Consider the following 24,368-nt stretch of genomic DNA (forward strand, 5'->3'; position numbering starts at 1 on the left):
GGCTTAGTTAAGTGTCCAAATTTGGCTCAAGTCATGAGCTTACAGTTTGTGAGTTCCAGACCTGCATCAGGCTCTGTGCTGCTGACAGCTCAGAGCCTGGAGCCTACTTCATATTCTGTGTCTCTTTCTCTCTGCCCCTCCCCCACTTGTACTGTTTCTCTCAAACATAAACATTAAAAAAATTTCTTTTAATTATCTCTATCACTACTTTTTGCCATTTTAATTACTATGTGTGTTGGTGTAGACCTCTTTAGGTTGATTTTGTTGGGCGATCTCTGTGCCTCCTGGATCTCGTTTGCTTCCCTGGATTAAGGAAGATTTCAGCTATCATTTCAATTAAATTTTCTGACCCCTTTCCCTTTTCTCTCTCCTCCTTCTGGGATCCCTATAATGTGAATGTCATTACACTTGATGGAGTCACAGAGTTCCCTAAATCTGTTCTCAATTTGCATAATTTTTTCCCCTCTCACCTGCTCAGCTTTATTATTTTCCATTACTCTGTCCTCCAGGGTGCTAATTCATTCCCCTGCTTCCTCTACCCTGCTGTTTATTCAATCTATTGTGTTTTAATTTATTGTGTTCTTCACCTCTGATTGATTTAAAAAAAATTTTTTTTAATGTTTATTTTTGAGAGAGAGAGAGGACAAACGGGAGGGGCAGAGAGAGAGGGAGACACCGAATATGAAGTAGGCTCTAGGCTCTGTCAGCACATAGCCCAACTCAGGGCTCAAAGTCATAAACTGCAAGATCATGACCCAAGCAGAAGTCAGACACTTAAGTGACTGAGCCGGCAAGGCTCCCTGGTACTTTTTTTTTTTTTTTAAATCTCTTTTAAGAGTTCCTGATATCCTATATTCTCAAGTCCAGTATCGTTATGATTGTTACTTTAAATTCCCTATCAGGCCTATTACTTATGTCCATTTTGCCTCTGGTGATTTGGTCGTGTTCTTTCATTTGGGACATAGTCCTCTGTCTCCTCCTCTTGTCTAACTCTGTGTGTTTCTCTTAGGAAAGTCTGCTACTTTTCCTGCTCTTGAAATAAAGGCTTTATGAAGAAGAGGTCCTGCAGTGCCCTGCAGTGCAGTGCCTCTGTCCCTGAGAATTTGGCACTTCAGAGGTTGCTATTTGTGTTTGTGCCCTGCTATGTCCTGGCCTTTTCCCTTCAGTCTGCTAATTTGCAGAAGTGCTCTTTGCCTGTTGTGGGCTATGGTTGGTCCCCAGCCAGGGTGTAGTATACAATTTTATCAAGGTGTGTGCCAGTCCTACTTGTGAAATGAGGCCTATTACCACAGCCAGGGCTAGGGCCAGCCTGGGCAAATCTACAGAGCGTGCATGGGTGTGGCATGCAATTTTAACAAGGTATACCTCCAACTTCTGCAGGGCCTGCTGTCAGGTCAGGATCAAGGCCCCACACAATGCATGGGGTATTGGCAAGGATTGTACCAGTATCCTGGGGGAGGGGACCCACAGTGCTGGAACTGAGGCAAATGTGACTGGAAAGGGCAGATCTGCCAAATTGCAGGGTGCAGGCCTTGGTGTAAGTAACAGGTATAGTAACTGTCAACACTGCTCTGGTTCCCATAGTTGGCAGCATGTTTATGCTGGTGGTCAAGGGAGAGAGTCTACCAGCTCCTTTGTTCCTGGTGAATTCTCTCAGGAATCTCTGCTCCTCTGGGACATGCTCCAAAATGAGTGCACTCCCTCCTGAATACCCTAGGCATTTTCAAAACTGCTTCTATGCTATATCTCCAAGCTTGTTTGTTGTGTTATCTTTTCAAGGGTGGGGACTCAGGTTCCTATCACCCTCTGGGCTCCTCCAGAACACCCTGCTTATTTTTAAAATCCCAGGTCTTAAGTCATGTTGGTTGTAAGAATTGAGGAAATTCAGCCTCCCTGGTTTTCAAAAGCCAAATGTTATGGCAACTTGTCTTCTCGTTGTGGGCTCCCCCAGTGTAACAGTTTCTCTCCACTCTCTGCACCCATGAGTCCCTCCCTCCCATAGATGGCCCATGGTCCTTTTAGCTTTCTACCATGACTCTGCCGTTAAATATGCTCCTGCTTAAATATGGTGTCTCTATATTTAGTGGTGGAGTTTGTTCTAGTATTCATGTCATTTTCTGCGTTATATACACTAATGTGGGTGTTATGTACTTGTATCCATGGAACAAGGTGAGCTTCAGGTCCTCCTACTCTGCCATCTTCCCAGCAATCTTTTTCTCCAGATTTAAGTGAACTGTTTCTCTTAAGCTATCTGCTGACTTATAGTAATAACTGGTAAACACCTTTGAACACTCATCTTTTCTCCCTAACTGAACTCTCAAAACTTCAGACTCTCAAGTAAGTACTCCTATATTTTTATAGCAATATATGTATCTGCATAAATTCAGTAAGAGTATATTCTTCTTATGACAGGACATTGTTGGAAAGAAGGCTTTGACTGGCATATTTTTTTTTAATTTTTTTTAACATTTATTTATTTCTGAGACAGAGACAGAGCATGAAGGGGGGAGGGTCAGAGAGAGAGGGAGACACAGAATCCGAAACAGGCTCCAGGCTCTGAGCAGTCAGCACAGAGCCCGACGCGGGGCTCGAACTCACGGACCGCGAGATCATGACCCGAGCCGAAGTCGGACGCTTAACCGAGCCACCCAGGCACCCCTGGCATATCATATTTAAGAGAGACATGCATAGATTTATATATCACCAGACAGCTTTAAAAAACTAAGATTTATGGAGCCAATGGGCCCCTTGGACATATTAACCTGGCACCTTTTGTTACAGGGTCTCTAGCAGTTTAACTGGTTGAATAAAGTTCCCCCCCGGCAGGTGCAAAAACCTCAAGATATTTGAGGGACCTCTAAGACATGAATTCACCCAAATCCACAGGTACTGTAGGCAAATTCTGACGGGAAGTATTTGGCTTGGTTTCTAGCAATGAGATGCTTTTAAAAGTTCAGTCTAGGGGCGCCTGGGTGGCACAGTCGGTTAAGCGTCCGACTTCAGCCAGGTCACGATCTCGCGGTCCGTGAGTTCGAGCCCCGCGTCAGGCTCTGGGCTGATGGCTCAGAGCCTGGAGCCTGTTTCCGATTCTGTGTCTCCCTCTCTCTCTGCCCCTCACCCGTTCATGCTCTGTCTCTCTCTGTCCCCAAAATAAATAAACGTTGAAAAAAAAATTAAAAAAAAAAAAAAAAAAAAAAAAGTTCAGTCTAGAGATTCCTTATGAAAAGTTCCAAAGCAGGTTTAAAAAGTCTGTATGGCCAACCACTATTCTTGCTACATTTACGTTGACATTCAGACCAAGGTTGTTAAGATTTTATTTTTAAGTAATCTGATCCCCATATTTGGCATAGAAACACATAACCTTGAGATCAAGAGTCGTACGCTCAGGGTGTCTGGATGGCTCAGTTTAAGCATCTGACTCTTGATACTGGCTCAGGTCATGATCTTGCAGTAGTGAGATCAGCTGCCGCATCAGGCTCTGTACCAAGCATGGAGCCTGCTTGGGATTCTCCCTCTTCCTCTCCCTGCCCCTCAAATAAATACACTTACCCCAAAAAAGAAAAAAGTCATTGTGTCTACTGACTGAGCCAAGTGCCCTTGTTTGTTTGTTTTAAACCAGACTTATTTTGCAAACAAACTAGTGTTAACTTGGCTGTCTTTTGTGTAAAAGAAAAGGGAGGGGGCAGTTAGAGAAAAGAAATACTTCAATAAGACATCTTTGTAGATATTAGATTTTAATGCTACTCATTGTAAACTGGACTAGATCCTGGTTTTTTCTAATATCCTCCAATGTCTGGCTACAGCTCTCCAAGTTACCATTTTTTTCTCCCACCTGACTTCAAATCATTTGAGAACTAAAGCCGCCCTTTGTCCTGAAGCCCTGTGAATTAAGTATAAATGACTTGATGCAAACTTCAGAGAAATCACCACAGTACCTCATATATAGAAAATAGAAATGCCTTGTATTTAATACCTAATTACTTGAAGCAGAATATACTTGCTTTACTGCCTCATGAAATGGGTTTGGCTTATTGTCAGGACCAAGAGACTAACTCAATGAGATGAAACCGCTTACCAGCTCATTTTTTTAAGTTGTATCTTTAATTTTTTATTTTTAATCTAAATGCAATTAACATAATATTTCGTGTGTACAATACGATTCAAAAATTCTATACATTACTCAGTGCTCGTCATGAGAAGTGTACTCTTAATCCCCATCACCTATTTCACTCCCTCATCTCCCCTCTGGTAACCATCCATTTGTTCTCCACAGTTAAGAGTATGCTTTTTGGTTTTTTTTTTCCCTTCTGTTTCTGAAATTCCACATATCAGTGAAATCATAGGATCTTTCTCTGACTTCACTTAGAATTATACCCTCTAGATCCATCCATGTTGCAAATGGCAAGGTCTCATTCTTTTTTATGGCAGAGTAATATTCCACTGTATATATACCACATCTTCTTTATCCACTCATCTATGGATGGACCCTTGGATTGCTTCTATATCTTGGCTCTTGTAAATAATGTTGCATTAAACATAGAGATGCATATATCTTTTCAATTTAGTGTTTTAGTTTTCTGTGGGTACTCAGAATTATCATATAATCCAGTAATTCTGCTACTATTTTTAATTGTTTTGAATAATCTTCATCCTGTTATCCACAGTGGCTGCACCAGTTGTATTCCCACCAATAGTACAAGAGGGTTATTTTTTGTCCATATCCTTGCCAACACTTGGTGTTTCTTGTATTGTTGATTTTAGCCATTTTTACAGGTGGGAGGTGAGATCTCATTGTGGTTTTGATTTGTATTTCCCTGATGATTGATTTTGAGCATCTTTTCATATGTCTGTGGGCATCTGGATGTCTTCTTTGGAGAAATGTCTCTTCATGTCTTCTGCCCATTTTTGACATTTTTGAATTGGATTAGTTGTTTTTTGGGTGTTGAGTTGTATCAGCTCTTTTATATATTTTGGATACCAACTCTTTAAGGGATAGGTCACTTGCAAGTATCTTCTGCCTTTCAATGGGTTGCCTTTTAGTTTTGTTGATTATTTCCTTTGCAGGAAATAATCCTGTGCAGAAGTTTTTGGTTTGTTTTTTTTTAACGTAATCCCAATAATTTATTTTTTGCTTTGGTTTCCCTTGCCTCAGGAGACCTATCTAGAAAAATGTTGTTACAGACTACAGCAGAGAAATTACTGCCTATGCTCTCTTCTAGGATATTTATGGTTTCAGGTCTCACATTTAGATCCTTAATTCATCTTGGGTTTTTGTGTATGGTTATAATAAAGAGGTCCAGTTCCATTCTTCCATATGTAGCTGTCCAGTTTTCCCAATATCATTTGTTGAAGAGACTTCTCCCATTATATATTCTTGTCTTTGTTGTAGATTAATTGACCATATAATTGTGGATTTAGGGGCTATTCTGTTCCATTGATCTATGTATCTATTTTTGTGTAAGTACCATACTGTTTCGAGTACTGTAGCTTTGTAGTGTATCTTGAAATTTGGAATTGTGATACCTCCAGTTTTGTTTCTCTTTTTCAAGATTGCTTTGGCTATTCAGGGTCTTTTGTGGTTCTGTACAAATTTTAGGATTATTTGTTCTAGTTCTATGGAAAATGCTTTTGGTATTTTGATAGGGATTGTATTAAATCTGTACATTGTTATGGGTATCATGGACATTTAAACAAGATTCTCATTCATGAGCACTGAACGTATTTCCTTTTGTTTGTATTGTCTTCAATTTGTTTCATAAATATTTTATAGTTTTCAGAGTACAGGTCTTTCACCTCTTTGGTTAAGTTTACTATGTATTCTACTTTTGGTGCAACAGTAAATAGGACCATTTTCTTAATTTTTCTTCTGCTTATTAGTGTACAGAAATGCAACAGATTTCTGTATATTGATTTTTGTATCCTGTGACCTGGCTGAATTATCAGTTCTAGCAGGTTGTTGGTGAATTCTTTAGAATTTTCTATATATAGTATAATGTCTTCTGCAACTAGTGAAAGTTTTACTTCTATACTGATTTTGATTCCTTTTATTTTCTTGTCTGATTGCTGTGGCTAGGACTTCCAGTACTATGTTGAATAAAAGTGGTGAGTGGACATCCTTTTTTGTTAGAGGGAAAACTCACACCAGTGAGTAGGATGTTAGCTTTGGGTTTTTCCACAAATGGCCTTTATTATGTTGAGGTATATTCCCTCTAAACCTTTGAATTTCTTAATGGATGTTGTACTTTGTCAAATGCTTCTTCTACATATATTGAAACAATCACATGGCTTTTATCTTTTGTCTTGTGGATGTGATATATCACATTGATTTGTGAATGGACCACATTCCATCTCCGGAATAAATCCCACTTGATCGTGGTGAATTTTTTAAATCCCACTTGATCGCGGTTTAATTTTTTGCTGTGGGATTTGGTTTGCTAATGGTTGAGAGTTTTTGTATCTATGTTCATCAGAGATATTGGCCTATAGTTCTTTTCTTGTGGTGTCTTTATCTGGTTTTGGTATCAGAATAATGCTGGCCTTATAGAATGAATTTAGAAGTTATCCTTCCTCTTCTATTTTTTGGAATAGTTTAAGAAGAATAGATATTAACTCTTCTTTAAATGTTTGGTAGAATTCACCTGAGAAGATATATGGTGCCAAACTTTTGGGAGCTTTTTGTTTACTGATTCAATCATTGTCAGTAACTAGTAAATTTCCTATGCCTGATTTAGTTTTGAGAGGCTATGTTTCTAGGAATTTATCCATTTCTTCTAGGTTGTCCAATTTGGCATACACTTTTTCATAATAACTAAAATCCTTTGTATTTCTGTGGTGGTGATAGTTCTTTCATTTCTGAATTTGAGTCCTTTTTGGGTTTTTTCTAAATGAAACTGTCTAAATGTTTATCAATTTTGTTGATCTTTTCAAAGAAAAAGCTCCTGGTTTTGTTGATCTGTTCTGTTGTTTAAGTCTATTTCATTTCTGCTCTAATCTTTATTTCCTTATTTCCACTGGCCTTAGACTTTGTTCTTCTAGCTCCTTTTAGGTCTGAGGTTAGGTTGCTTGAGATTTTTCTTGCCTCTTGAGGGTAGGCCTGAATTGCTATAATCTTCCCTCTTTCTGCTGCATCCCAAAGATTTTGGACTGTTGTGTTTTCATTTTCACTTGTCTCCATGCATTTTTGATTTCTTAGTAACATATATTTGTGTTCTTTCCAGGTTTTCTCTTGTGATGATTTCTGGTTTGATACCACTGTGGCTGGAAAAGATGCACTGTATGACTTTAGTCTTCCTAAATTTGGGGAGACTTATGGCCTAACATGTGATCTATTCTGGAGAATGTCCCATGTGCACTTGAAAAGAATGTGTATTCCACTGTTTTAGGATGGAATGTTCTGAATATATCTGTTAGATCCACCTGGTCCAATCATTAAGAGCTACTGATTCCTTGTTGATTTTCCTGTCTGATCTGTCCATTGATGTAAGTAGGGTGTTAGAGTCCCCTAATATTATTGTATTACTATTTTGTTAATAGTTGCCTTATGTATTTGGGTACTCTCATGTTGGGTGCATAAATATTTACAATTGTTACATTTTCTTGTTGGATTGTTCCTCTTATATAGTGTCCTTCTTTGTCTCTTGTTACAGTCTTTGTTTTAAAGTCTATTTTATCTAAGTACTGCTACCCCAGTTTTCTTTTCACTTCCATCTGCATCATAAATTCTTTTCCATCTCTTTCAATCTGTGTGTTTAGATCTGAAAGGAGTCTCATAGACAGCATATAGATGGGCCTTTTTTATCCATTCAGTCACCCTATGTCTTTTGATTAATTAGTCCATTTACAGTCAAAGTAATCATTGATAGGTATGTACTTATTGCCATTTTGTTACTTGTTTTATGGTTGTTTTGCAGTTCTCTGTTCTTTCCTCCTCTTGCTGTCTGGCGGTGGTTTGATGCCTTTCTTTGATGCCTTTGATCTGCAAAAAAACAAAAGAATCCAAGCACATCTATTATAGGTTTTTTTTGTTTTATGAAATTTATTGACAAATTGGTTTCCTTCCATACAACACCCAGTGCTCATCCCAAAAGGTGCCCTCCTCAATACCCATCACCCACCCTCTCCTCCCTCCCACCCCCCATCAACCCTCAGTTTGTTCTCAGTTTTTAACAGTCTCTTATGCTTTGGCTCTCTCCCATTCTAACCTTTTTTTTTTTTTTCCTTCCCCTCCCCCATGGGTTCCTGTTAAGTTTCTCAGGATCCACATAAGAGTGAAACCATATGGTATCTGTCTTTCTCTGTATGGCTTATTTCACTTAGCATCACACTCTCCAGTTCCATCCACGTTGCTACAAAAGGCCATATTTCATTTTTTCTCATTGCCACGTAATATTCCATTGTGTATATAAACCACAATTTCTTTATCCATTCATCAGTTGATGGACATTTAGGCTCTTTCCATAATTTGGCTATTGTTGAGAGTGCTGCTATGAACATTGGGGTACAAGTGGCCCTATGCATCAGTACTCCTGTATCCCTTGGATAAATTCCTAGCAGTGCTATTGCTGGGTCATAGGGTAGGTCTATTTTTAATTTTCTGAGGAACCTCCACACTGCTTTCCAGAGCGGCTGCACCAATTTGCATTCCCATATTATAGGTTTTTGAACTGTGGCTACCATTAGGTTTGTATATAACATCCTATGCATGTTAGGTTGATGGTTGTTTAAGTTTGAACCCATTCTAAAAGCACTACATTTTCACTCCCCTTATCCCCTGCATGCTTTAGGTATGTCATACTTCACATTCTTTGTGAATCCCTTTATTGACTTTTTAAATAGATATAATTGATTTTACTGCTTTTGTGCTTTAACCCCTGTACTGGTTTTATAAGGGATTGATCTACTTCTATTATGTTTGCATGTACCTGAGAAATCTTTTCCTTTCCTAAGAAAAGGATTATGGCCTGCCTTTCCACTCCAAGAATTCCCTTTAGTGTTTCCTGTAGGGCTGATTTAGCAGTCAAGAACTCCTTTTAGCTTTTACTTGAGAAACTCTTTCTCTCTTCCTTCTATTCTGAATGATAGTCTTGCTAGCTAGAGTATTCTTGGCTGCAGGTTTTTTTCTTTCAGCACTTTGAATATATCCTGCCACTCCCTTCTGACCTGCAAAGTTTCTGCCGAAAAATCTGACAGCTTTATGGAGTTTCCTGTGTGTGTGTAAGTAGGCTCCACGCTCAATGAGGGGCTTGAACTAACAACCCTGAGATGAAGAGTCGGATGCTCCACCAACTGAGCCACGCAGGTACCCCGATGTTTCCCTTGTATGTAATTGTTTTTTCTCTTGCTGCTTTTAAAATTATCACTACTTTTTTGCCATTTTAATTGTCTTGAGGAGGATCTCCTTGGGTTGGTATTTGGTGGCTCTCTGTGCCTCCTGAATCTAGATTTCCAATTCCTTCCCCAGATTAGGGAAGTTTTCAGATACTTATTCAAAGTTATTGCCCCCGTTTTCCTCTCTTCTCCTTCTGGGATCCCTAAATGTGAATGTTGTTACACTTGCTGGTGTTGCTCAGTTCTCTTGGCCTAGTCTCATTTTTTTTTTCTTTTTCCTGTTCAGGTTGGTTGCTCTCCATTACTGTCTTCTAGCTTGCTTCTCTGTTCTTCTGCTTCCTCCAGTCTACTATTTATTTACTCTAGTGTATTTTTAATTTCAAGATTCTTCTCTCTGGGTTTTTGGTCTTCTCTTCACTAGAACCTGGTGCTTCAGAGGTGTCTCCTACGTGTGTTGCATGTGCCCCACTGTTGCGGTTGAGCCACATGTGCCTTCAGTCCAGTTGGCTGCAATGGCCCTCTTTGCCCATGGTCATCAGGGTTTGGTCCCTGTGCTGTTAAGGAGCCAGTCTGGGCTTGAGTTGGGTCAGCTGGATCCTTGCCTTAGCCCATTTGCTGGAACCGTGGTTATACTGAACTACAGGGCTCTCCCTATGTTGGCCCCAAGAGGCTTTCGTTGGTGGGCAGGGTCAGCAGTGAGAGATGTCTACTCCAGCCTTCTGCTGGGGCTGCAGTGACCCTGAACTACTGGACTCTCTTTGTGCTGCCCCTATGAGGTTTCTGTTGGTTGGTGGGGCAGTCAGATTGGATGTCTGCCCACAGCACCCTGCTGGGGCTGCCCTTGAACTGATGTGTGTGGTTATCTTCTCCTTTCCCCAGGGCAAGAGTCACTTTGGAGTGGTACTGGCCCCTGTTGAGGCTGTTTGTGCAATGAGACCCCTGTGGATCCACTTTGGAGGAACTCCTGTGGAGTGAGGCAGAATGCAGGGGCAAGGCAAGTTGTTAGCAAGGTAGGTGCTGAGCCTTCCACACTGGCTCCTATAGGTGTCAATGTATCTAGACTGGGGGGCAGGGGAGAGAAAATACCCTGTCAGCTCTTTTGTTCTTGAAGAAGTCTCCTAAAGATCCCCCCACTTCCACCACAAGTTCTGAGATTAGTGAATATACCTCCTTCTCATACGCCTCAGGCTCCTTTCAAACTGCTGCTTGTATGCAGTACTCGGGCAGGGTTATTATGCAGTCTCTCTAAGGGTGGAGACTCAGTTTCCTATTGCTCTCCAGCTCTCTGAGTCGAGCCCATGGATTTTTTTAAAGTTCCTGATATTAAGCCCCACTTATGTTAAACATTCATGAAGTTAAGTCCCTCTGGTTTTTAAAGCCAAGGGAGGACTTGTCTTCCCAGTGCAGGCACCCCTGTGGCTGCGGTGCCTGGTGTGGGGGCTGCTCCATGCTCGTGGTGTCCCTTCCATTTGTGGTTAGTCTCACAGACTGGTTTGGTTCCTGCACCTCCACCCTTTCTACCATTTTCAGTGTAGCCTCTTTATGATTTTCTGGGTGGGTTACACTGATGTGGCTTTTACCTAGGTGTATCTGCTACCGGCTCAAATTTTAAAGTGTGAAACTTCAGGGAAGTTTCAGAGGAGGTAACAGGCCCAAGGCAGGCTGTCCGGAGATGAACCACTTTGCCTTTCCCTCAGAATAACCTTTCAGGCCAATCAAGACCCTGTGGGCTCAAGAGAAATCTTTGCTCCTCCCTTGACTACATGAGTCTAAATTGGCAGTCTTCTCCAGAACAAGGGTGATTAGCAGAGATGAATTTTATCTGAGTGAGCCATCTATATGGCAGGGCAAACATTTAATTAGCAAACTGCTCTATCTTGTGAAGTGCAATCCTTTCCTCTGAAATCCCAGACCCCTACCCTTTTCTCCTTAGTTCAGGATGACCTATATACCTCCTTTTGCCTGTCTCTGGAATTTCCAGGTCTGGGTAGGTTCCTCATGTGTTGCTATTAAATTAGATTTTCTCTGGTTAATCTTTTTTTTTTTTTTTTTGTCAGTTTGATTCTTAGTCCACCTAGGACCGTCAAGGGGACAGGACTTCTTGTTCCCTGATAGCTTCTATCAGAATGTCTTGGCTATCCTTTGGCATTTGCTGTTCCATATCAATTATGGCATATATAATTTTCTTTCCTCAAAATACTCAGCTTCAATAGATCACAGGTAAGTGTTTGACTTACAAATCAAGTAGGAGTATCAGTGTTACCTAATTTTCCTTATTAGTAAAGTCTAACTTGTTTCCCTTGTTAGCTAAAAATATTAATATAAATACAAGTTTCACATTTTCTGCCCACCCCCAGTGAATTTGGGGACCACTCATTTGCAGCAGTAATTCTCATCCATGGATGATAATAGTAGGACATCATCCCCCAATAGGGAAATATGTCCTTTCATTTAAATGTATTTAACTTGTATAAGTATTCACTTTTCTAATTCAGTTCTCATCATCAAAAATGATGCTTGAATGATTCATTCCAGAAAAGTCTCATGCATTTTCATCACTCTTATCATTTCAGAAGGAACATATGAATAAGTTGTTTACTAGCAAATACTGTAACCTACATGATAGACCAGTCATTCTAATTACGCTTTAAAAGGAACAGAAATGAAAACCATCGACAGGAACTTCTATTACTGTTCTTGCTGCTCAAGCATGGAAAACAAGAATTCCCCCTTCCACATCTGCTTATACAAAGGGTCATGCTTCACCAGAAACTTGTCTCAGTTCTTGAATAGTAAATACAAAACCAAATTTTAGTCTCAATAACAAAACTATATTTGCTGTGGCTTTCATATATCAAAATAAGCTAAAACCTACCAAGTATTTCCAGATTGTCTTCTAGGTGAGAGTGTGTTTTTCAGTAGATGTCTTCTTCTTGAAGTCTTCTGAGCCCAATGTGCTGAAATTATAAATATATACATAGCTATGAATTCTGGGACATAACAGAATGGCATTATAGCCAGAATGCTGAGAACTGTCCTGCCCTACAGCCCAAGTTCATCTCTGCAATATATCACAAAGAGCCACCATTACAGATGGGCAGTTAAACTGTTCTGATGATGACAAATTATCACAGTGCATGACTTCCAAATTTGGGAGATGTTTGTCAAAATATGAATGTGCCCTTCAGAGTGTTTCCCACCTGAGAGAATCATTTATCAAGCATGTCATGGCAGCCAAAGGCTCAGAACTGATTGTTGCTTTAGAGGGTAGACACTGCAGTTCTGTGTTTCATTGTCTACTAGCCAGATGATGGTATGACCCAGTACACATTTTTTTAAGACTACGCTTTTGGGAATTTAATGTTAAAGAGACAAGGTAGGAGAGCTTTTGTTCTGACTTGTGAAGTGATTTGTTGGAAAATAAAAGGAAGCTAGGGAGGTTGAATTTTCCAGAGCAACATATTCTTCCATGTTTAACATAGCCAGAGGCCACCTTAATTCCTAGTAACATTCCCAATTTTTTCCTAATGAATCGTGAAGAATATGGCTATTTATTTCTACTTTATTTAATACATTAGCCTCTTCCAAGCTGATATTTACACACACCTCCTAGTCAGAGCACTTATAGAATTAGGATATAAATTAAATTCATCATTCCCTCATTGCCTTTTTTTTCTCAACATCTCATTACACAATAAAATATTTGGCTATTAGAAGATCTACATCAATGTTGTTTATAAATAGGCCTCTTAAAATGCACTTGACAATATATTTTCAGTTTAAAAATCTAAGTTTAAGAAGAAATGGGTGATATCAGTGAAAATGACAGAGTAAGGACCTCTGAAAACTCTCTATAAAAGCAATGAGGACACTGGCAAAACTTGTCATCAACTCTGAAAAACAATCAAAGATTTAAGCAATTCAGAAACATTTTCAAGAGGAAATGGCAAGAACAATGAGACTTTTGATATTTTAACTTGCCCTATTCCCATCCAACACCTATGCTGGCCACGAAAACCAACAGCCCACAATCATAGCTAAAATCAAGTAGCCTGGCAACCACTGGAAGTAGCAGAAAGGAGCCGGTTGTTAAAAAAACAAACAAACAAAAAAAAAAAAACACAACAAAACACAATAGGATAACCAAAAAGCTCTGGGTTAAAAGAAAAAACTGAGGAATACGATATCTCTATGGAGCTTTGACATGCTTTGACTTATTCCTGGGAATGTAAAAGTCCATGCAGATGCATAAGGTTGTATGCAAGGCCAGTGCCATGCACGTGCTCAGGAAAGAGCTAAAAAGGTCCCAAGTCCCCACTTCTGGCTACATTCTGCTTGAGTAGAGCCTCAAGGTTAAAGGCAAAACAGAGTTGTAAATGCCTGGCTGAATGTTGAAGGCATGGCCAATACACACACGCGGCCCTTTTGCAAAGACTGGAAGACTTAATGATTCTAGACACCTAAGAAAATCTGTGTCCAATCATTGGCTCACCACGAAGCTAATCAAGCAGAGACTTCAGCCACACAAGACACTACCGACTACATATTTAGTTCAGAAAAACCCTAGGCAAAGAGAAACAACAAATCCTGAGAGTGAAGAGAATCTGCTTTCCAGAATAGCAACATTATGTTATTTAACATGCCCATTTTTCTGTAAATGGACTAAATGCTCTAATCAAGACATATGATGATGGAATGGATAAACAAGCAAGACCCATCTATAATTTCAGACCTAAAGACACAGGCAGGTTGAGAGTGAAGGGATGGGGGCACCTGGGTGGCTCAGTTGGTTAAGGGTCCCACTTTGGCTCAGGCCATGATCTCATGGCCCCCACGTTGGGCTCTCTGCTATTAGCACAGAGTCCACTTCAGATCCTCTGTCTCCCTCTCTCTCTGCCCTTCCCCAACACGCACGCACACTCTCTCTCCCTCTCAAAAATAGACATTATAAAAATTTAAGGGCACCTGTGTGGCTCAGTCAGGTAAGCATCCTACTCTTGGTTTCTTATCAGGTCATGAGCTCATGACTTTGTGGGTTGGAGCCCTGCACCGGGCTCTGCACTGGCAGCGTGGGGATTGGGATTGGGATTCTGTCTCCTTCTCTCTCTGCCCCTCCTGTGCACTCGCTCTCTCAAAAATAAACATCAAAAAAAAAAAAAAAAAAGCCCAACCCACACTCTCCAGAAGAGCTCACAGGTCAGACCACAAAACAAGTCTCCACAAATTTGAAAAGACTGAAGTCATACCATGCATCTTTTCTGATCACAATGGTATAAAACTAGAAATCAACCACAAGAAAAAATCTGCAAAGAGCACAAATACATGTATGTTAAATAATATGCTACTAAACAATGAATGGGCCAACTGAGAAATCAGAGTGGAATCAAAAAATATAGAGAGACAAATGAAAAGACAATAGTCCAAAATCTCTGGGATGCAGAAAAAGCTGTTCTACAGGAATTTTATAGTAACACAGGCCTACCTCAAGAAGAAAAATCTCCAATAACCTAACCTTACACCAAAAGGAGGTAGAAAAATAACAAAGCCCAAAACCAGTAGAAGGAAGGAAATAATAAAAGATTAGATCTGAAATAAAGGATATAGAAAATAAAAATACAACAGATCCATGAAACCAGGAGCTGGTTCTTTGAAAAGATCAACAAAATGGATAAATCTCTAGCCAGATGCATCAAAATAAAAAAGACCCAAATAATATCACAAATGAGAAAGAAGTAATAATTAATAAAGAAATACAAATAATTGTAAGAGAATCTTATAAAAAACTATATGCCAACAAACTGGACAACCTAGAAGAAATGGGTAAACTCCTAGAACACCGCCTACTAAAACAGGAAGAAATAGAAAATTTGAACAGACAAATTACAAGCAATAAAATTGAATCAGTAATCAAAAAACTCCCAACAAACAAAAGTCCAGGACCAGGTGGCTTCAGAGGCAAATTCTACCAAATATTTAAAGAATCAACATCTATTCTTCTCAAACTATTCCAAAAAGTAGAAGAGGAAAAAAACACTTCCAAATACATTCTATGAGGCCAATACCCTGCTACCAAAACCAGATAAAGACACCACACTCACACCCACAAAGACAACTACAAGCCAATATCTCTGATGAACATAGATGCGAAAACCCTCAACAAAATACTAAAAAACTGAATCCGACAATACATTTAAAAAAGTCACTCACCACAATCAAGTGGGATTTATTTCCAGCATGCAAGGGTGGTTCAATATTCACAAATCCATCAATGTCATACATCACATCAATAAGAGAAAGGATAAAAACCATATGATCCTTTTGGCAGTTGCAGAAAAAGGATTTGACAAAATACAACATCCATTCATGATAAAAACCCTCAACAAAGTAGGTCTAGAGGGAACATACCTCAACATAATAAAGGCCTTAAATGAAAAACTCACATCTAACCATGGGGAAAAACTGAGAGCTTTTCCTCTAAGGTTAGGAACAAGACAGGGATGTGCACTCTCCCTACTTTTATTCAACATAGCACTGGAAGTGCTAGCCACTGCAATAAGACAACAAAAAGAGATGAAAGGCATCCAAGTTGATAAGGAAGAAGTAAAACTTTCACATGATACCATATATAAAAAACCCTAAAGACTCCACCCAAAAACTATTGAATTTACTTGTCAGTTCCAGTAAAGTTGCAAGATACAAAATCAATGTATGGAAATCTACTGCATTCCTGTAACTAATAATGAAGCAGGGGAAAGTGAAATTAAGAAAACAATCCCATTTGCAATTGTTCCAAAAGCAGTAAAATACTTAGGACTAAGCTTAAGAGGTGAAAGGCCTGTACTCTGACAACTATAAAGATGAAAGAAATTGAGACAACACAAAAAAATGGAAAGATATTCCATGCTCATGGTTGAGAGAAAAAACACTGTTAAAATGTCCATACTACCCAAAATAATCTACAGGATTAATGCAATCTCTATCAAAATACCAACAGCATTTTTCACAGAACTGGAACAAATAATCCTAAAATCTCTATGGAACCACAAAAGACCTTGAATGGTCAAAGCAATCTTGAAAAATTAAAACCAAATTGGAGGTATCACAATCCCAGACTTCAAATTATATTACAAAGCTATTGTAATCAAAACAGTATGGTACTGGCATAAAAATAGACACCTAGATCAATAGAACAGAATAGAAAGACCAGAAATAAACCCACAATTATGTGGTCAATTAATCTACAACAAAGGAGGCAAGAATATGCAACGTGAATAAGTCTCTTCAGCCAATGGTGTTGGGAAAACTGGACAGCGACATGCAAAGGAATGAAACTGGACCACTTTCTTACACCAAACCCAAAAATAAACTCAAAATGGATTAATGTGAAACCTGAAACTACAAAAATCCTGGAAAAGAACATAAGCAGTAATTTCTCTGCCATCAGCTTTAGCAACATTTTTCTATCTATGTCTCTGAGGCAAGAAAAATAAAAGCAAAAACAAACTATTGGGATTACATCAAAGTAAAAAGCTTCTGCACAGCAAAGGAAACAAAACTGAAAGGCAACCTAATGAAAGGGAGAAGATATTTGCAAATGACATGTCTGATAAAGGCTTAGTATCCAAAATATATAGGGAATTTATGCAACACTCAAAAAACAAATAATCCAATTAAAAATGGTCAGAAGACATGAACATACATTTCTCCAAAGAAGACCTACAGATGGCCAACAGACACATTAAAAGATGCTCAACCATCAGGGAATTTAAAATCAAAAGTACAATGAGATCAGGGCACCTGGGTGGCTCAATTGGTTGAGCATACAACTTCAGCTCAGGTCATGGTCTTGCGGTTGGTGAGTTTGAGCCCCACATTGGGCTCACTGCTGTCAGCACAGAGCCTGCTTTGGATCCTCTGTACCAACCTCTGCCCCTCCCCACTTGCGTGCGCTCTCTCTCAAAATAAACATTAAAAAAAGAAAGTACAATGAGATATCACCTCACACCGGTCAGAATGGCAATATAAACACAAGAAATAAGTGCTGGTAAGGATGTGGAGAAAAAGGAACTCTTGTGCATTGTTGGTTGTAATTCAAACTGGTGCAGCCACTCTAGAAAACTGTATGGAGTTTCCTCAAAAAGTTAAAAACAGAACTACCCTACAATCTAGTAATTGCACTACTGCATATTTACCCAAAGAATACCAAAAAACTATTTCAAAGGGATACGTGCACCCCTATGTTTATGGCAGCATTATTTAGAATAGCTGAATTATGGCAGCAGTCCAAGTGTCCATTGACAGATGAATGGATAAAGAAGATGTGGTACATATATACAATGGAATATTACTCAGTCATAAAAAAGAATGAAGTTTTGCTATTTGAAACAACATGGAGCTGGAGAGTATAATGTTAAGTGAAATAAGTCAATCAGGAAAGACAAATACCATATGATTTCATGCACATGTGGAATGTAAGAAACAAAACAAGCAAAGGAGAAAAAAGAGACAAACCAAGAAACAGACTTAACTATAGAGAACAAACTGATGGTTACCAGCAGGGGGAGGGGGGGGATGGGTGAACTAGGTGATGGGATTAAATAGTACATTTATCATGAGGAGCACTGAGAAATGTACAGTTGTTGAATGACTATATTGTACACCTGAAACCAATATAACACTGTATGTTAACTATACTTAAAAGCTTAATAAAAAGAAACAATATTAAATCCATTTCAATCAGGTTTTGGTCTTCACCCCTCCATAATTGAAAATATTCTTAATGCAGTCACCCATGACTTCTAATATTGCCATTTCCAAAGTCCCTTCTCTGTTCTTGACTTACCTAAAGTCTCAGTAGCAATTGAAACCATTTTTGAAAATCAAGTTTGCTGATGTATAATTTCCAATAAAATGTACACATATGAAGTGTATTATCTGATAGACATCTCTGTACCCATCACTACCACAACATCTAGAACCTCTCCATCAGCCCAAAAGGTACCTTTATTCCCCTTCCAATCTAACCCCACAATCATCCTGACCCTAGACAACAACGGACATGCTGTTACTATAGATTTAGATTTTTCTTACAGTTTCATATTAATGGAATCATATATGATGTATTCTTCTTTTGACTTATTTTGCTCGGCAGTTTTTGAGATTTATCTGTTATTGCATCTATCAGTGATTCATTCCTTTTTATTAGTGAGTAGTATGGAAATTGTATAGACGAGCTACAATTTGTTTATCCATCTACCTGTTGATAGACATTTGGGATGTTTCTGGTCTGGAGCTTTTACAAATAAAGCTGCTATAAACATTCATCTTGGTGTGGACATATGTTTTCGTTTCACTTAGATCAATGCTTAGAATGGAACTGCTGGATCATAAAGTTAAGTATATGTTTAAATTTATAAGAAATATCAACCTGTTTCCAAAGTGGATGTACCATTTTACATTCTTAGTAGCAATGATGAGAGTTCTAGTTAGTCCACACCTCACCCATGCTTGTCATTGTCAGTCTTTTTAATTTTAGTCTAATAGATGTTTTCTGACATCTTGTGGTTATAGCTTGCATTTCCCTGATGACTAATGATACTGAATATCTCGTGTTCTCATTAACAAACTGCATATCTTTTTAATAAAGTGTTCAAATCTTTTGCTTATTTTTTATGGGCTGGTTGTCTTATTGAGATGCAAGCGTTCTCTACATTCCAGATAAATCCTGGGTTGCATATATGTATCATATGTTTTTTTTCCCCACTTTATGTGGGTTTGTGTTTTCATTTTCTTTTTTTTTTAATTTTTAAAATATTTGTTTATTTTTGAGAGAGAGAGAGAGAGAGAGAGAGAGAGCGGGGAAGGGGCAGAGAGAAAGGGAGACACAGAATCCAAAGCAGGCTCCAGGCTGCAAGCTGGCAGCACAGAGCCCAATGCGGGGCTCGAAGTCACAAACCATGAGATCATGATCTGAGCTGAAATCAGATGCTTAACAGACTGAGCTACCCAGGTGGCCCACTGTCTTTTCATTTTCTTAATGGAGTTCAAGAAGGTTTAATTTTGATGAAGCTCATTTTATGAAATGTTTTCTTATGATTCATGCTTTTGTGTCCTAAGAATTATTTGCCCACTCCAAAATCTCAAAAGATTATATTCCATGTTTTCATCTCGAAGTTTTGTAGTTTAATGCTTACATTTTGGTCCACGATTTATTTCAATATTTATATGTGGTGTGAGGTCAAAGTTAAAGTTCTTCCTTTCTAATGGATATGTGGTTGTTCCAGCCCCCTTTGTTGAAAAGAGGTTTTTTTTTTCCTTCAGTTACCTTTTTCTTTTATCAAAATCAACTGACAGTATACGCATGGGTCTATTTATGGACTCTGTTCTGTTGGTCTCTAAATTTTGACATTTCCTTGCTTACTTTCTGTGATGCTATATTCTCCTGGGTTTCCTCTTTGGCCAGTTCTCTCTTTTTTTTTTTTTTTAAAACATCCTTCTCCTGGTTTTCTGCTTTTATAAATGAGGTATCCAGGACTTCATCCTAGGCCTCCCTCTATTTTTCTATCTACACACCCTCCCTTCATCAAAGATTAGGAGGTGTTAATTAGAAAAAAAGAGTAGGAGAAGTGGAGAGAGGGAATGGAGAAGAAAAAGCATAAAAATGTGTTAGAATGATGAGCAGGGGCAGAGCCCAGGAGATGAGAGAATATGATGCATGGAAAGTACGTATAGCTGAAGTCTAAAATGTGAAGGAGAAAAGCATGAGGTCGGACTGCAAGCTGTATTACAAAGCTGTAATCATCAAGACAGTATGGTACTGGCACAAGAACAGACACTCAGATCAATGGAACAGAATAGAGAACCCAGAAATGGACCCACAAACATATGGCCAACAATCTTTGAAGAGCAGGAAAGAATATCCAATGGATTAAAGACAGTCTTTTCAGCAAGTGGTGCTGGGAAAACTGGACAGTGAAATACAGAAAAATGAATCTGGACCATTCTTCTTACACCATACACAAAAATAAGCTCAAAATGGATGAAAGACAGGAAACCATCAAAATCCTCGAGGAGAAAGCAGGCAAAAGCCTCTTTGACCACGGCCACAGCAACTTCTTACTCAACACATCTCCAGAGGCAAGGGAAACAAAAGCAAAAATGAACTATTGGGACCTCATCAAAATAAAAAGCTTCTGCACAGCAAAGGGAACAATCAGCAAAACAAAAAGGCAACCGATGGAATGGGAGAAGATATTTGCAAATGACATATCAGATAAAGGGTTAGTACCCAGAATCTATAAAGAACTTATCAAACTCAACACCCAAAAAACAAATAATCCAGTGAAGAAATGGGCGATAGACATGAATGGACATTTCTCCAAAGACAACATCCAGATGGCCAGCCAACACATGAAAAAATGCTCCACATCACTCATCATCAGGGAAATACAAATCAAAACCACAATGAGATACCACCTCACACCTGTCAGAATGGCTAACATTAACAACTCAGGCAACAAAAGTCATTGGCCAGGATGTGGAGAAAGAGGATCTCTTTTGCACTGCTGGTGGGAACGCAGACTGGTGCAGCCACTCTGGAAAACAGAATGGAGGTGCCTCAAAAAATTAAAAATAGAACTACCCTACGACCCAGCAATTGCACCACTAGGTATTTATCCAAGGGATACAGGTGTGCTGTTTTGAAGGGACACATGGACCCCAATGTTTATAGCAGCACTATCAACAACAGCCAAAGTATGGGAAGAGCCCAAATGTCCACCAATGGATGAATGGATGAATGGATAAAGATGTGGTGTGTGTGTGTGTGTGTGTGTGTGTGTGTGTGTGTATACACACACACAATGGAGTATTACTTGGCAATCAAAAAGAATGAAATCTTGCCATTCGCAACTATGTGGATAGAACTAGAGGGTATTATGCTAAGTGAAATTAGTCAAAGAAAGACAAATATCATGATTTCACTCATATGAGGACTTTAAGATACAAAAGAATGAACATAAGGGAAGGGAAGGGAAGGGAAGGAAAAATAATATAAAAACAAGGAGGGGGACAAAAACATAAGAGACTCAAATATAGAGAACAAACAGAAGGTTGCTGGAGGGGTTGTGGGAGTGGGGATGTGCTAAATGGTAAGGGGCATTAAGGAATCTACTCCTGAAATCACTGTTGCACTATATGCTAACTTGGATTTAAATTTTAAAAAAAAATTAAAAAAAAAAAAAAGCATGATGTGAGGCAAGGCAAAGTTTAAGAATAGTCCTGGAAGCCATGCCAAGTTTGTACCTAAACTTGCGAGCAATTAGAAACTGACATAAGATGTGTAAGAAGTATTTAATGGCTGTGTAAATAAATAACCACACAGTTGTTAAAATGGAGTTTGTGGAGGCGCCTGGGTGGCTCAGTTGAGCGTCTGACTTCAGCTCAGATTATGATTTCACAGTTTGTGGGTTCAAGCCCCGTGCTGGGCTCTGTGCTGACAGCTCACAGCCTGGAGTCTCCTTTGGATTCTGTGTCTCCTCCTCTCTCTGCCCTTCCCCTGCTTGTGCTCTGTCTCCATCTCTCTCCCAAAAATAGACAAACATTAAAAAATGTTTTTAATAGAGTTTGTGAAGGATATTTTGCCCCTTTTAAAAATCCACATTATGTTTCATCTGGGAAACAAGATCTGTATGAGCTACATAAAATTTATATTTTAACAGGAGCACTTACAAAGAATAAAAGAAAAATGTACCACATGTTTAACAGCAGCTATTCCCAAATGTTAGATTGCAGACAGCTTCATTTTCTTCCTTTTGCTTTTCTATACATTCCATTTTTTTTCTAATTAGTCTGTGTTAATTCTATAATGAGATGCTTTTAAAAGCATGCTAGAAAACAAATGACTCATTTTTAGAAGAGGTGCCAAGTTACTGTTAAGAATAATTAAGCTGGGCTTGAGTCTGTGGGGCTGCGGTTTAGGCAGCGTGGGGAGCCCAGAAAGTTGCCACTTGGAGCTCCAATCCTAAACTTCCTATCCTGCCCTCTGTATGTTCTGGATTGGGGCCACCCCACACCTAAGGCAGGAATATGGCGGCCACAAAGAAGACAAAAATGTCACTGGAGTCCATAAATTCTAGGCTCCAGATCATTATGAAAGGTGGAAAGTAGGGGCGCCTGGGTGGCTCAGTCGGTTACACGGCCGACTTCAGCTCAGGTCATGATCTCGCGGTCCGTGGGTTCGAGCCCCGCGTCGGGCTCTGGGCTGACAGCTCAGAGCCTGGAGCCTGTTTCAGATTCTGTGTCTCCCTCTCTCTCTCTGACCTTCCCACGTTCATGCTCTGTCTCTCTCTGTCTCAAAAGTAAATAAACATGAAAAAAAATTTAAAAAAAAAGTGGAAAGTACATGCTGGGGTACAAGCAGAGTCTGAAAATGATCAGACATGGCAAAGCGAAACTCTGGTCATCCTCACCAGCAACTGCCCAGCTTTGAGAAGATCTGAAATAGAACACTCTGCCATGTTGGCCAAAACTGGTGTCCATCACTACAGTGGCAATCATACTGGACTGGGCACAGCATGCGGGAAATACTGTCAATGTGCACACTGGCTACCATTGATCCAAGTGATTCTGATAACATTGGAAACATGCCAGAACAGACTGGTGAAAAGTAAATCTGCAAAATTTCTCTTTAATAAAACTAGCCAGAGCTTGTTTTAAAAAGAAAATAAAAAACTAAGCTGAGTGTCATCACCACCACGGCAGAGTAGGAGACCCCACCCTCCATCCACCCATAAAGATCAACAGCTGGCTATCCACAAACAAAAATGGCTCTGATCAAGTTCAGGGTCCACTTGAACTTCAGCAAGCAACACAGTGGAACAAAACCTGAGAACAACCACACAAAAAAGAAAGAATAGGACTGCTTTGCCTGCATCATCCCATCCCCCAGGCCAATACTGCACAGCACTGAGTGTTCCCTCAAAGGCAAAGGGAGAGCAGGGAGAGCGACTGGCTCCCCCAGTCTTTTGGGGCACTTCACAAAGAACCCACTTTGGTCTCATCCCACCCAGAGACTGAAAAGGCCGAGACATAATGGAGGTAGCTAGGAACAAAAAAGAGCAGAGCTGCCTGCAGTAGCCACACAGCAGGAGTGACTGTGCTTCCCAGTGACCTGCTCCGCAGAGGACAGCAGTAGCTTTTGCCACTGAAGAAACCAATGACCGACACAGCCATCGCGGATCCCTACAGATTTCACCACTGAGGGTTTCCCCGGAAGGTTCTCCTAATCACGGATGCCAGCTACCTGATGCCCCCGTAACTCTGTCCCCAGTCCCACTCCCTTCCAGAACTGCTATCCATGCTGGCAGCCAGCCCTGGCCTCTGTGGCTGTGCAAGTACACGACACAGCCTAGGTGCTAGAGGCTGACCCCTCGCCGCTGTGTGCACATTTGGAGCTAGCTAGCCCCTCCAGCTGTGCACTTACATGCTGCCGGCCTGATTTCCACCGCCAGCCTCTGCCAGCACATGCTGGCACCCACGGAGAGATCTTACGGTCACTAGAGTGAACACCAACAGCCAGGGCCCTGACGGCTGCTGATGGGCCTGGATCCAGCCCCGTCGCCCGGCACTGGCCTGCACCAGGGGGCTCCCCCGCAACTAGCCCCTCTAACGACACGTGTGTGTGCCTCCAGGCTAACTCCCATCACTGGCTTATATACTGCTCTGCTCTGCCCACAGGGAGATGCTGCAGCTACGGAGTACATGCTGACAGCCAGAGCCCCTGCAGCTGCAAATGTACTCGCACTTGGCCATGGTACCTTGCTGCTGGCCCTGGCCACCACCACCACGTCTGATCCAACCGCTGCCACTACAGGGCGTTTGTAGCTGGTCCCCACAACTGAGTACCTGTGCATCACCAGCTCTGGTTGCCACCGAGGCCCACCCTGGTCCCTGGCCACTGGACCTGAAGGCACCGCCGAGGACTCCAACAGGCCTTGTGGCCATGCCATCCCTCTGCAGTCCTTGTCTAGAATCATGTAGTT

General features: G+C 40.2%; 1 long non-coding RNA gene and 1 pseudogene across 1 annotated transcript; one reads left to right on the forward strand and one right to left on the reverse strand.

The window, feature by feature from the left end:
• Positions 1 to 5,996: 5,996 nt before the first annotated feature.
• Positions 5,997 to 20,681, reverse strand: LOC125146917 (uncharacterized). Its single transcript, XR_007144926.1, has 3 exons — positions 20,649 to 20,681; positions 12,203 to 12,284; positions 5,997 to 7,975 (listed from the first exon to the last, which is right to left on the reverse strand). It is a non-coding gene; the product is annotated as an uncharacterized LOC125146917 (long non-coding RNA).
• A 1,732-nt stretch (positions 20,682 to 22,413) lies between these two features.
• LOC125146916 (60S ribosomal protein L30-like) lies at positions 22,414 to 22,997 on the forward strand (annotated as a pseudogene).
• Positions 22,998 to 24,368: the final 1,371 nt, after the last annotated feature.

The sequence above is a fragment of the Prionailurus viverrinus genome, chromosome D1, assembly GCF_022837055.1.
Source record: "Prionailurus viverrinus isolate Anna chromosome D1, UM_Priviv_1.0, whole genome shotgun sequence".
In the NCBI taxonomy this organism is placed as follows: Eukaryota; Metazoa; Chordata; class Mammalia; order Carnivora; family Felidae; genus Prionailurus; species Prionailurus viverrinus.